Source organism: Miniopterus natalensis, chromosome 18 (assembly GCF_054644295.1).
Source record: "Miniopterus natalensis isolate mMinNat1 chromosome 18, mMinNat1.hap1, whole genome shotgun sequence".
NCBI classification, from domain to species: domain Eukaryota; kingdom Metazoa; phylum Chordata; class Mammalia; order Chiroptera; family Miniopteridae; genus Miniopterus; species Miniopterus natalensis.
The window spans coordinates 21,782,168-21,795,026 of NC_142098.1; the positions used below are offsets into that span (position 1 = coordinate 21,782,168).

The 12,859-nt window shown below is 43.3% G+C and overlaps 1 protein-coding gene across 1 annotated transcript in view; it reads left to right on the forward strand.

The window, feature by feature from the left end:
• Nucleotides 1-2,242: 2,242 nt before the first annotated feature.
• The window catches only part of ADAMTS18 (ADAM metallopeptidase with thrombospondin type 1 motif 18), a 114,147-nt gene continuing 103,530 nt past the window's right edge, over nt 2,243-12,859 (forward strand). Inside the window, exon 1 of the mRNA XM_087827240.1 lies at nt 2,243-2,302. The gene's annotated coding sequence lies outside the window, so the exon portion shown is untranslated. The remainder of the gene's footprint in view (nt 2,303-12,859) is intronic.

Below are 12,859 nucleotides of genomic sequence, written 5' to 3' on the forward strand. Positions count from 1 at the left end.
ACAGAGTCAGGAATGAGCTCTTCAGTTCATCTTTGGTCCAACCAGATAGGCCAGCTGCAGCGTCTAGAACAACCTGCCGGCGTCCCATCTGGTCAAATGGCCGCAGGTCCGCTCTGTCCCGGCGACCACCTGTAAGGACCTCATCTCGGGTCAGCCCTGAAGCTGGCTGATCAGATCGGTCTCCGCAGGGGACTCACTGCCCCTCTTGCATCGAGGACTGTGTTACCATCAGCCCGCTGACTCTCCCCTTGGAAACAAACTAGTAGCAGGTGTTGGTGTCTGAGCGGGTGGGGTTGGGGGGGCAGCTTTGGGGGCTGATCGCGTTCAAGGCTGGCTGGATAAGGCTCTTACGTGGCCTTCCAGCTAGGAGCAGGCAGGGTGTCAGATGGTTCTGGACAAGGGAGGTAAGACACAGCTTATTGCGGAGCACTCCTTTGCATGTGCCAGGGATGGTTTTCACAGTTAGGTTTTAGTGAGGGAGGAAGTGGATTTTCACTAAGAAAAAGCTGCAGTTCATCGAAAACCACACACCTGTAAAGCATCATAATAGAGATTTTTTAAAAGAAGAGAAATCGTGTACACCTGCTCTGTTTCTTAAGCGAGGAGAAAAACATGTTTTTCCCAATCATTTTTTTAAAATATATATGTCAATTCAATAGTATTTCTACTTAGAGTCAAGAGAGAGTGAGAGAGGCAGGACCTCAAGAATAGTGTAGGAATGAGAGTTGCTCAAGCAATAAGAGTCACAGATGGTCATACAGAGAAAACATTTTTAAATTGTCATATGGGTGGGTGTGTTTTTCCAAACATAATAATACTTAATGATTCCTGTTAGCTACAGGGCTTCTTTATCTTTTTTTTTTTTTAATGTTTTAGGTTGTTGACTATTTTGGGAAAAGGGAAATTCCTCTTTTCCTCCTATAACCAAGGGCCCAAGTGACTCAAACATGCCTCTTAGTTACTCAGAATCTTTCTAAACACTTTCCAAATTAGTTTCCCATTCTGCGCCCAGGACGTGGAAGTGCAAAGCGCTTTGTAATGCTCAGGGGGCATATTCCACATCATTTTTGCGGGATGCTACTTTTCAGTTTCAATGTTTTGTGATAGAAAGCAGTGTGCTGGCTTCATGTTTTTTTCAAGCAGCAAATTGTTTTCTTAGCTCCTCCTCTCTGGAACAAGCAGCAATTAGTGCTGCTCTGGGGAGCAGTGGGGAAGGTATTTCTAAACATGCCTCTCCAGGTGTCCCTGATCTGACAACATGTCTGAGCAGTTTTAAACATCAGGCTGTGTAGGAAAAGTTCTGACAATGCTGAGGCATTTTAATGCATCCACTGTATTGGGTGCTTACAGTGAAATAGGATTGTCCCTGTGAAAGCTCATAGTAAAACGTTAAAAGGGCTACAAGTTCTGGAATTTTATTGCCACATATAATTAATGTTGGAAGTAGGAAACTGTGGTTACTTGTACGTTTTTGAGGTATCCTCTCAAGTTACTCCTGCGCTGTGAGTTATCATTTGAAATTTAAATTCTGCCCCCCCCCCCCATCCCCAGTATGCTCCCAATTCTGGTTAAACACAAAGATAGTAATCTCCTTGAAAAAAATTTTCCTTTCCTTACTTTAGTAGTTTTATATTTATTCATTTTTGTCTCCAAAACCATCATTTTTTATGAATGAACAGCTCTGTGACGAATATATAAAAAGCCCATCTCTCTCTCCCCCCAGACCAGGAGAGTTTGTGGCCTTTCCCACAAACATTCTTGACCCTCATCAAGGTCATGCTTGGTGTTTAGTGTTTATAGGAACTGCTGAGGCAGAGCTAAGCGTCAAGACCACAGGGCCCTCCTCCGAATGATAGTCCATGTAGACGCATGGCCATAGGAACAAAGGTATCTTTGAGCTGTGCGGCGCTCTGCCAGCTTGCTGAGAAGTGATGGATCGGCAGTGCGGGCCCTGGGTGCTGACAGCTAACCCCTTCCCCTTGCAGATTACGTCTTTGTCACACCGGTAGAAGTGGACGCGGGCGGGTCATATATTTCACACGACATTTTGCACAGCGGCAGGAGGAAGCGATCTGCGCAGAGTGCCAGCAGCTCCCTGCATTACCGATTTTCAGCATTTGGACAGGAACTCCATTTAGAACTTAAGCCCTCGGCGATTTTGAGCAGTCACTTTATAGTCCAGGTACTTGGAAAAGATGGTGCTTCAGAGACTCGGGGACCCAGGGTGCAGCGATGTTTCTATCAGGGATTTATCAGGAATGACAGCTCCTCCTCCGTGGCCGTGTCTACTTGCGCCGGCCTGGTAAGTACCCCACACTTGGCGTCCGCTCCCTGTGTCGCGTGCGTTTTGTATAACTTGAATGAACAGATGTCTGCAATATTAAGTGCTCTTCCCGCCAGCTCGACCCATCCACACTGTCAGCTTTGATACTTATAATATTCTCAATTGGATTACTCTAATCTGCTCCCAGAAAGAGAAAATATAATAGAACTTTAATTACCATTTAGAGCTTTTCTTTTGATGTTTAATGGTCTTCATGCTCCATGGTTGAGACAGTCCCCAAGGAAATTAATTTGATGGATGCTGTTCGCATTGGGAAGTCTTGAGAGACCAGGCTTTATATAAATCTAACGAGCCGCACGCCTCCACGTTGCTTTGAAATGGGAAGACTAGTTCCGTGCAGAATTGCGTTCAGCAGCCCTGCTAAGCCCGACCTCCACGTAGAAGGGAGGCCTTTGGTCCTCTTTGATCTTTTCCTGTTGTCCTGCTCGTGTAAAATGTCCTCTTAGAGTGTGGTGTGTTCGAGGGCTGGCAGGGCTTCGAGGGTGCCGTCCAGGGCCGCATCGAGCTTAGAAGTGTTTGGGACAAGCTTCCCCCTCCGCGTGATCTTCATCTGCTGAGCTCCGGGCCGAGCATCTTCGTGTAAATGTACTTGTCTCGGAATCCAATCAAATATATGAGGCGGTAAATGGCCTTTGGGGTTGATTTCATTCTGTGTTGCAATTGAGAAGTGCCTTGAACTCACAGAACTGGGGCGGGGGGGGGGTGGAGACACATGCTGGACATGCTCTGGGATGGCTAGAAGGAGGGGAATGTGAGAAAGCCCAGTTGCATGTGTGCTTGGTAATAATGCACATGGTACATGATGACACAAAGCAAGGGTCACTTGGGTGCCGGTGAATGGGAACCCCCATGTTCCTGGCTAGTTGAAACTTTACTATTTAACAACCACCACCAGCCCCATATTGTGCTTTGAAATTTAGCTAAAATCATCACCATCAGAGCTATGCTATTCCTTCGTATAGCCTTTAAGGCATAGAGTGAAACAAAAACTTACCAGTTCCCAACTAAGCTTGATCCATTTAAATGATCAAGGTGGCTCTCTAATAACCTGTATATTATAACATGGCTATATACATGTACATGTGTGTGCACAAACACAAATACCTTTTTTGTTTTGTCATGAGTTTCCTGCTCTTTGGGGGGGGCGTCCTCCCACATTTCCCTCTCTCCTGTCTATTCCAGTGTCCTGATGTCTCAGTGGAGTGTAGGCACCCCACTATAGTGGTTTAGATGACCCCATTCCATAAAACAGTGGTTAAGAGCAGCCTGTCCAGGGTCATTCTCACACCAGCACTTACTAGTAGGACCTTGGGCAAGTTACTGGTCTCTGTGTCTTAGTTTCTTCATCTCTAAAATGGGATGGCAACAGTTTAGGTGATAGTGCTGTGGGGATGAAGCGACTTCTTACATGGGGAGAAGCTGTGACTTCTTACAGCTGTTCCTAGAAAGGAATCATTGCTCTATGTGTGTTCTGGTTCCTGTAGAACGTAGGTGCCTCGCATTTAGTGCTCTCAGGATTCCACTCTCTGTGAGTGATAGGAAATCTGATCAGTTGTCTCATATGAATAGATGTTGGGTTATATCTCCTAAGGAGGAGATTTTCTTTGGAACAGGGAGCAAATGCTCACTTAACACATAAGAATGAAGCGAGTTAATGTGATGGTTGTGAAAGAGGTAGTGGGCAATCACATCTGCATCTGTATAATCATGAAATTCAGATTCTATCCCACCGTTGTCCACCATATTCTTAATTATATTTATTTCTGTAGACCTCAGTTTACTCTCCTGAAACATGTAAGATGATTTCTATAACCACTGCCATTTCTAGGCATCTGCCTCTGATTATCCAATTCATTGGTCCTGGCAGGACCCATTTGGCATGCGGTAGGGAGATAATCAAGCTTATCTCATTTGCATTACCCACCTCCCCATGACCCTACAAAAAACATACACCCAGACTCTATTCAACAATAAGAAAATAAAACAAGAAAGGGCACAGAGCCACCACGGAGAAGCTGAGATACCACGCTGTATTAATTTGTGTAACCTTGTATTGAAATATAATGTATATGTAGAAAAATCATAGAGTACAGCTTAATGAATTTTGGAAAGGTTCACACCCATGTAACTACCAACCAGATCAAATAAGACATTACCAGTGCCCCAGCAGATACCTCATGTCCCTTTCCCAGTCACTACCCGTCATAGGTAACCACTGTTTCAACTTCTAACATTGCTTAATTTTGCCTATTTTAATATTTTACATAAATGGAAGCATACAGTATTCCTCTGTATGAACATTTCACAATGCTTCCATTTAATTATTAGTGGACATTCAAATTGTTTTCAGTTTTCAGTACTGCTGACCATTCTTGTGTATGCCGTTTGGTGAACTTATAGAGACATTCTAAGAATGAAGTTTCTGGGTGACAGGTTATGTGTATATTCAGCTTTAACAGATTCTACCAAACAGCTTTCCAAAGTGATTGCACGTATTTACACTCCCATCAGCAGTGTGTGAAAGTTCCAGTTGCTCCACATCCTCACCAACACTTGCTATTGTCTATCTTTTCCATTTTAGCCACTATCATGGCTGTAAAGTAGTTATGGGTTTAGTTTGTATTGTCCTGATGGGTGTTGAAGTTGAGTATAATTTTTTATGCTTTTTGGCCATTTGTATATTCTCTTTGGTGATCTATCTATATCATACATGGACAAGAAATAGTATAACTATTTTCAGCCTAAACTGTAGTGGTTTTTCCTTTCTCAGTGAATGGAAACAGGAATTCTGAGCAAAAACACCTTTGTCAGCTTAACATCATTGTTATTATGTCTTTGAGTCTCCAACGATGAGTTGACCTGCTTATGAAATCCTATCAAATAGGAGCAGTGACCCCTGTGAGATCACATGAGGCACCACATTGAGGGGACTGTTCACTAGGGACTTTGAGAAATGGGGATGGAGGGACATAATTATGTTGGGAGAAGGAATTTGTTCATCCTTTCTGCTACTTGGAAACCATAGACATTGCCCAGCTTCTTTGGCCAAACAAGAGGTTAATACTTTCTCTAAAGTTAATTAGCAACTACTGTAATGGACTCAGAATAGTGAATGATTTGAGAGTTCAGGAGAAAGACAACATACCTCTAACATGCTTGTTGGAGAGTCTCATCAAAGTCCACATGCTAGAAGAGAAGAACAACTCTTCTTAATACAGAAACTGACATGAGATGAATGAGACCAAGAGATGAAGCTTCTTCCACTTGATGTCTCTACACTAGTGTATCTGCAAGAGTGGGGCTGGGTGACTTGGCATTGGAATGCCTTTAGGGATCAGAGCAATCTCCTAGTGTGCGTGCAGTGTGCAGTAGGAAAGTCATAAGTCACCTTTGGATGACAAAGTACCAGTAGGGAAGCTAACCATTATCCTGACTGCCAGGGAAACCCCAGGAGAGAGTGAGAATGGCTGGAAGGGTTACAATAGTGAAATATAAGCACTTACATGGTTATGTGCCTACTCCAGCTAGGGTTTCTCTGGCAGGGAATTTCCCTCAATAATTCAGAATTAAACTCTACTTAGAATATTATCTGAAAAGGCACTCCCCTAAACTGACAGGTCTCACTTTATTCAGGAGATGCGTAGGCAGTTATTGACTTGGAGTAATTCATAAAACAGGAGTTGCGAACTTCCCTGAGTGAATTTTGCCTCCCTTTATGTCTGGGGTGATTGTTTTTTTAAATTTCAAATGCCTTCATCGAGGAGCAAGTCCTCTCCAGCTCACCACTGCCCCCTACACCTGGCTGCCTTGCACTCTGTGAAGGTATTTGGGTTTGCAGCCATTGTCCCAGAATCTCCGAGTTGCAGATTAATTTCATCCATGTCACCATCTGCCGTGCATGTCCTTCCTACTATATCCAGCCTCTTCTTGACTATCACAGTGATGCGAAGGCCATTAGATCCAGGAAGTCCGTGCTGTTGTTGAGACTCTTAATCTTGCTGTTGAACTTCCACCTACCTTTTTATAACTTTCACTAATATTTCTTAATTTTGTTTTCTGGTATGATAGGAAAAACCCTGTATCATTCTTCTTGCACACTGGGAGATCTAAAAGACCTTTCTTCCCAGAAATGTTCCCCTTTAGTGATCCTTTTTATCAGGACAGTGATTTTCAGTACAATCCGATGCATTACCTTTACCTGAGGTGTTAAAAATTTGGATTTCTTTACCCACAACAGAATGTCAGGGAAGCTGGGCCCAGGAATGGATATTTTTAATTCTCCAAGTGATTTGAATGCACACTAACAGTAGAGAACCATTGGATTAAGACTTTGGACATATAGGAAGATTGTTTCAATCTGATTTGTTGTTGTTTTGACAGATCGATCCCACTTTAGAAACTTAGTGCAAGTGTATTTTGAGAAGCGGCCAGAAAGACACATTGAAGGATTATTCTTTTTTCCAACAACTATTGATGAGCTTCTGTTATGTCAGGCACTGTTCAGAGCACAGTGAGTAAAACTAGGAATTTCACTCTATGGTAATTTTAGACCTAGAAACTGATATTTTATTTTGAACCAAGCAATGATTCAACAGAACCCTGGAACAAAGAGTTCATGGGATCTAGTTTTAGAAAAGGGGGCAACACTGTCAAATTAGTGCCAGTGCTACCTTTTGGAGTTTGACCACGCGCGTTAGCATATAATAACCAGAAATGTCCTACATTAAAGACATTGGTTTAACTCTGTTTAAACCTAGAGTTTCCCTAATTTATTTGGTCATGAAAATTTTTTTCAAGGAGCTTCTCTTTGCAGTCTTGTTGTAGTAAGAAAACCATCAAATCAATGATTCCCCAAAGAGATATTATAATATTATGTATTGATTTCCAACTGTTAAGTGATGCTTCAGGGGGGAAAAAGGGTTTCATGACCATATAAGTGGTTTCTTGGCTATATATTCCCATGTAGTTGGGGAAACATTAAATATAAATATAATTAGGCAAATGTGTTTTGTGTAATACATTTCATACCTTTTAATATGCCAGTGTGCATTGTGAAGCTCCAAAAGGTGGAATTTTGATACAAATTTAACTACCTCCTCCCTTTTTAAGCCATACTTCCATCAACAATTTGTCCAGGGTTCTGTGGTCTAGTATAAAGGAACAACATCTAGGTCTAAGATTATTTGCACTTTACTGGTACCTGATAAATCAAATATCCATGTGTTCCAGTTGGGCAAATGCACCCTTTGCTTAAGAAACTCTTAACACCAAACACCATTCACAACATGAGGACCAAGTGAAAAGACACGCAAAAACTGTCACCCCTATTGCATTTGTGCCCAGATCTGTAATAAATCAGAACTTTACCTTTGATTCATGACCTCACTTGGGGAGAGGGGTAGACTGCTGTGCTGCTCCTCTTGGCATTTTCGGTCCAGTCTCTGATTCAGTCCAGCCTGAGCACGGCATCAGGAGCTCAGTGTGAAATGTGTGCTGTGATCAAGACTGCCACCGGATCCCTCCAGCCTCGACTCGGATGCACTGTCCAATTTTGTCACTTGGCTTTCCTTCCTTTCTCTTTCCTTTGTCCCCAACAATTAAACTGTAAGTGGCATTTCTCCTCCATGGCTGGCTGCCCTAATGTCCTCATTGTATCTTTCTTAGTGGTGGCCTTTGTAGCCTGACGGCAGGGACCCATTCTCCAGAGAGCCTGGGTCCCTGCGAGGAACCTTGGAAGCAGTTAGGTTTCAGTGGGTGGCAGGGCCTTTTGATCTCTCCTTTTCAGAAGTATTTTATGACTCAGAAGGCTCAGCCATTGAGTTGTCTTTTGCTGGTCACTGCCTGCCCAGTAGTCTTTAGAAAGCCGATTTCCATTCATAAAAGGGCTGAAGTTAAATGACCTTGGTCCAGACAGGCAGCTCTGCTGCTTTGTGAAGCCTTGTTAGTTAGCAGGGGTTTGCGGAATTACATAGACCCCTTTGGAACTTTCCAGTCACTTGAGAGGATCATGTGAAATTAAGGATTAGCCTGGGTTGTATTTACAAGTTTTTGGGTGCAGGCTGACCCAAATCAGAGAGATTTTCTTGGGTTTATTACTTGATTCATCAAGGGTAAAAAAAAAAAAAAAAAAAACAATTTTTTTTTTTTTTTTGCCTCTCTTTTGTGTGCCTTCTTTTGACATGGTTTGTGAAGACAGTTGTTTGCCCATAGCAACATTTTTAGCAAAATTCCACCCAATCTCTTTTTTAAAAAAATAGCCAAAGTTTTAGCCTGAGAGCTGGACCCCAAGGCTGAGTTGAGGGGTGCTCACATGGGAGGGAGGCAGCAGGACTGATCCTTTCCCCCCGGCTATCTTCCTGTTTATGAGGCCACCAAAGCTTCGGACTCCCCAAGCTGCCTTCACAGCTCCGAGAGCTCCATGCCTTGGTTTTCACATCTGTGAAGTGGCCGTGGTAACGCTGTCTGTCGCATAGGACTGTGACACTTCACGATGTGCACTGAGCCTGGGTCGCTCTTGATTGATCTTGACTTTGGACGAGGAGAGCGTCCGGGAAGCAAATGACAGTGGAGGCTCCCGTCCTGGATTCTCTCCCAGCCGGTTCAGACAGGAAGAGAGCACTTGGACGTTCGCCACCATCCCACTGAGAACGTTTGGGGATTTTGTTGGGGGGGGGGGCGGGGAAACTAACCCTTTTATTTAATCAACTCTAAAGAAATAAAATGGGAGAAAGATAAAGAATCAAAGAGGAAGGATCCACAAGTAGATAAAGATACAGCTGCACGCATGTGCGCTAGAGCAGGTCAGTGTAACGGCTTTGAGGGCCGACTCCCAGGTCCCAGCTCTGGCCTTTCTTAACTGCATGACCCATGTCCAGTCACTTACCCTCTCTGGGCTTGATTTCCTCATTGGTAAGATGAGGATCATAGTAGTACCCCTCCCATGGGGTTTATGGATGCTTAACTGAAAGAAAAATACTCCATGTACAATGCTTAAACTAGTACCTGGCACCTAGTAGTAATATTGGCCATGGTAATGGGAGAGTAATGTCCTGATTGCAAACCTTCTTCCATAAAGGAGTTTTCAAAACTGGCTAATGTCAGTCCTCCTTACCACCCACAGGCAGGGAAGTTTTAGCCCAGACAATAAGAATCATTTCTATTTATGAGCACTTACTGGGCTATTAAAATTGGAGCCATGGAGAGAAGAATCAGCTGAGACCCAGACCTTGGCCTTTATAATATTTTCCCTCCACTCAGCATATGGGTATTCAAGGTCTGCAGTAACATATTTTTTTCTTTTCTCTGTACACTTCAAAAAGAACTGGACACTTTGGAAAAAACAAAAAACAACATACAGTTGGCCCCCACCCCTGCAAATTCAGGAGGCCCTGGGTAGGGCCTGATGTCCATTTGAGTAAAGGAGAGAAAAGCCTCAAGTAGTCCCAGCAGCCACTGGGGACTGTGAATCAGTGTCCTACAGGCGTCTGCAAAGGACCATCTCATGGCAGTGGAGCACTACTGGAACCTCTTCTGGAAGATTGCTTTTCTTGGTGGAAGGCATCACACTGTGTAAGTGTGGCTACCGATGCTCTGACTAGCGTTAGCCAGTATATATGCTAAGGTGGGCAGGTTGGGTGGCCAGGGTAAATCGAAATGTAGAGATTATTCTTATTTATATATTATAGGACTTTTCATTTGCAAGTAGACCAGTTCCATCTGCAACTAGGCTCAGCATTTTTAAAAATGGGGCTTTTTTGGCTCTGAAGTAATCCTTCAAACTCATCCCTCCCTGGGCTAGGATGGCTGGTTGTTAGCAAGGTTGGATCCAAGGTACCCAATGATGTTATCACTGTTTGGGTGTTTTGTTTTGTTTTGGGGTCTCTCAGCAATTGGCCGTTGCTAGACTTCCTTTAGCATACAGGACATCCTGAGCTCCAGAGATCATTCAAACATTTCCTCAAGTGGCTGGTATCTCATGAGACTTATTCAGCAATAATGCCACAGCTGTCACCTATATCGTACCTGACAACAAGAATGTGGGACTTGGGGCTTTCTTTGATCTCTCACCTGTCTGTAAACCCCAGAGAGCCACACTCAATTCATCTGTGTATCTGACTAAGGCTACCTTATATACCTTATATTTTAATTTATGTGTGGCTGTGTGAATTAATACATAGAAGGATGTCTGGCCTGTTGCACAGCAAGCCAGGAGCTCCACAGTTATCTGTCAGCTTGAGCTCTTTTTGAAACCAGAGTTTCTTATTTCTGTTGTGTGTGTGCACCCATGCATTTGAAATGCACATAAATTGCATTAGTCAATACTTTTCCTGAAGCATTTTGGGGAAGGAGGAGTGCTTTAGAATAATATGTCCCTTGGAGTTCCTTCCTTATTGCTACATATGCACCTATCTTGTTCTTTTAACTGCTGCATTTTTAATCATTACCTTCTGGTTCACGTTTGTTTTTTGTTTTTTTGCTGTTGCTGAAAAGAGCATGCATGTATATGGGTTGAATGCAGTTCTGTATTTTATGGGGGGGAGGGAAGAGAGAGAGAAGAGAGTGAGAGGCCTCCTTTGTGAGAAGCTGAGGTGCCAAACACATGTGGGACATGAGCTGTGGCCAGAAATTTGCTTGCTGATACTGATGTTAGTCACCCAGTATGGCTGTAGCTATCATCTTGGTTGTATAACATGCAACGTTACTGAGAGCTCATTTCATCTTTGTTTTCCCTGAGCCTACGACGGAGTCAATTCGAAGAGTAGTTCTGTCCCACGGAGCATACGTGTCGGTAAAACTGCATGCTGTTCCACCATCGGAAATAAACAACTTAAGAGAAAAATCATACTGACGTCCAACTATTTACAGGCCCAGTGATAGCCATGCACATGAAATCTTTCATAACCCAAAATATTTGCCTGGGCTTCCCGCAGCTCTCAGCCCGCGAGCCCAGGAGTTCTTCCTCCGTTACATCGAGTTATTCCCGTCGCAGCCCGTTCCCACGGTTTTCTCTCCAGTTACAGGGCGGGCCGCGCTCAGATACCACCCGGCGAGTCTGGCGAGAGGGGTCTGTTTGGACGGCAGGCTCACCTCTCCTGAAGGGCTGCCTTTGATGTATCTAAGGATTTCATTTTCAGCTGAATTCTTTTCATTGCTTATTCATGCTTAGCTGGGGAATGTTTTATCTGCCCCTGTTCCTACTACACGTCAAGGGGGATGCCTTCTAATATAAATTATCTAGTGCACATCACTAATTTACTAGACGTCGGCTGTGTGCACAGCCCTTCTTGGAGAGGCAGCCCTTGAAAGGGTTTGAGATAAGCTAGTCAAGGGAGGTTATCTTTCCGACGATTTACTGAGCTCTCCTCCAGCCGAGGGCCGGCTGGTGTCTGTGGGTTCATTCTGTGACTTTACAGCTCCTCACCCCTCTTTTATATTTTACTTGGCCATTTCCAGGCGGCAGAGAGTTACCCAACAGGAATTTCTCTGTGAATAAATAACAAACTCAATTTTTTGTTCCACTGTAATAGTTGAGTTTAGGTCTATTTTATGCAGCACAGAGATGGGGGAAAGAAAATATTAGCGAAATGCATTCTCTCAATTTGTGAGTGTGTTTTCCTACTTCTTAGTTTTACCATCTCTGGCTTTTGCAGTCCTTGCTTTCCAGTAAAATGCATTGAAGTAAGATGAATTTCATTCTTTCAAAAGGATTCCTTTGGTATGTAAAGTAAATACTAATTTCTGTTTAACAGACATATTTAACACTGTCATTTATAGTGTCTAGATCAGTGATTTGTAACATACATGGCTTTAAAAAATAGAGGCCCAGATCCCACTCCTGACCAATGAAAGCAAGGGTCTAAGGGCAGGGCCCAGGCATCTGTGTTCTTTAAAGGGTCCCCAGTTGGTTCTAATGCAGAGAAAAGATTGAGAACCCCTGGGCTAGATAAATGTCAGGAACTTTAGAGACACTATCACTTTAGAAATGCAATAATTTCAGAAAGCAGGATGTTATAATGCATGGGATTTTAGAAGCCTCTCTCTCTCACTTACTAGTTACATGATCCTGATGAAATTACTCTTTTTGAGGCATTTTATTTTGAAATAATTTTAGAGTCACAAGAAGTTGTGAAGATAATACAGAGGGTTCCCATGTACCCTTCGCCCAGTGTTGGGACATTATCAAATTATCTGAGAATCTAGTTTCTTCTTCCATAAAGTGGAGATGGAAGGACAACTTCAGAGGGCTGCTGTGAGAATTCAGTGAGATGACGATACCGTATACACATTGTGGTAGGTAGAATTCTAAGTTGGCCCCAAGCTTCTGGGCCCCTGGTATACACTATGCTCTCTTAAGGATTCAGTCAATCACTAACTCAGGTCCTGCCGGGGAGGGCTTTTACAGGTAGAATCAAGGCTTCAAATCAGTTGACCTTAAGAAAGGGGGATTTTCCAGGTAGGTTTGACCTAATCATAGAGAGTCAGGAAGAGTCAGAGAGGTTCATAGCTGGAGGGATT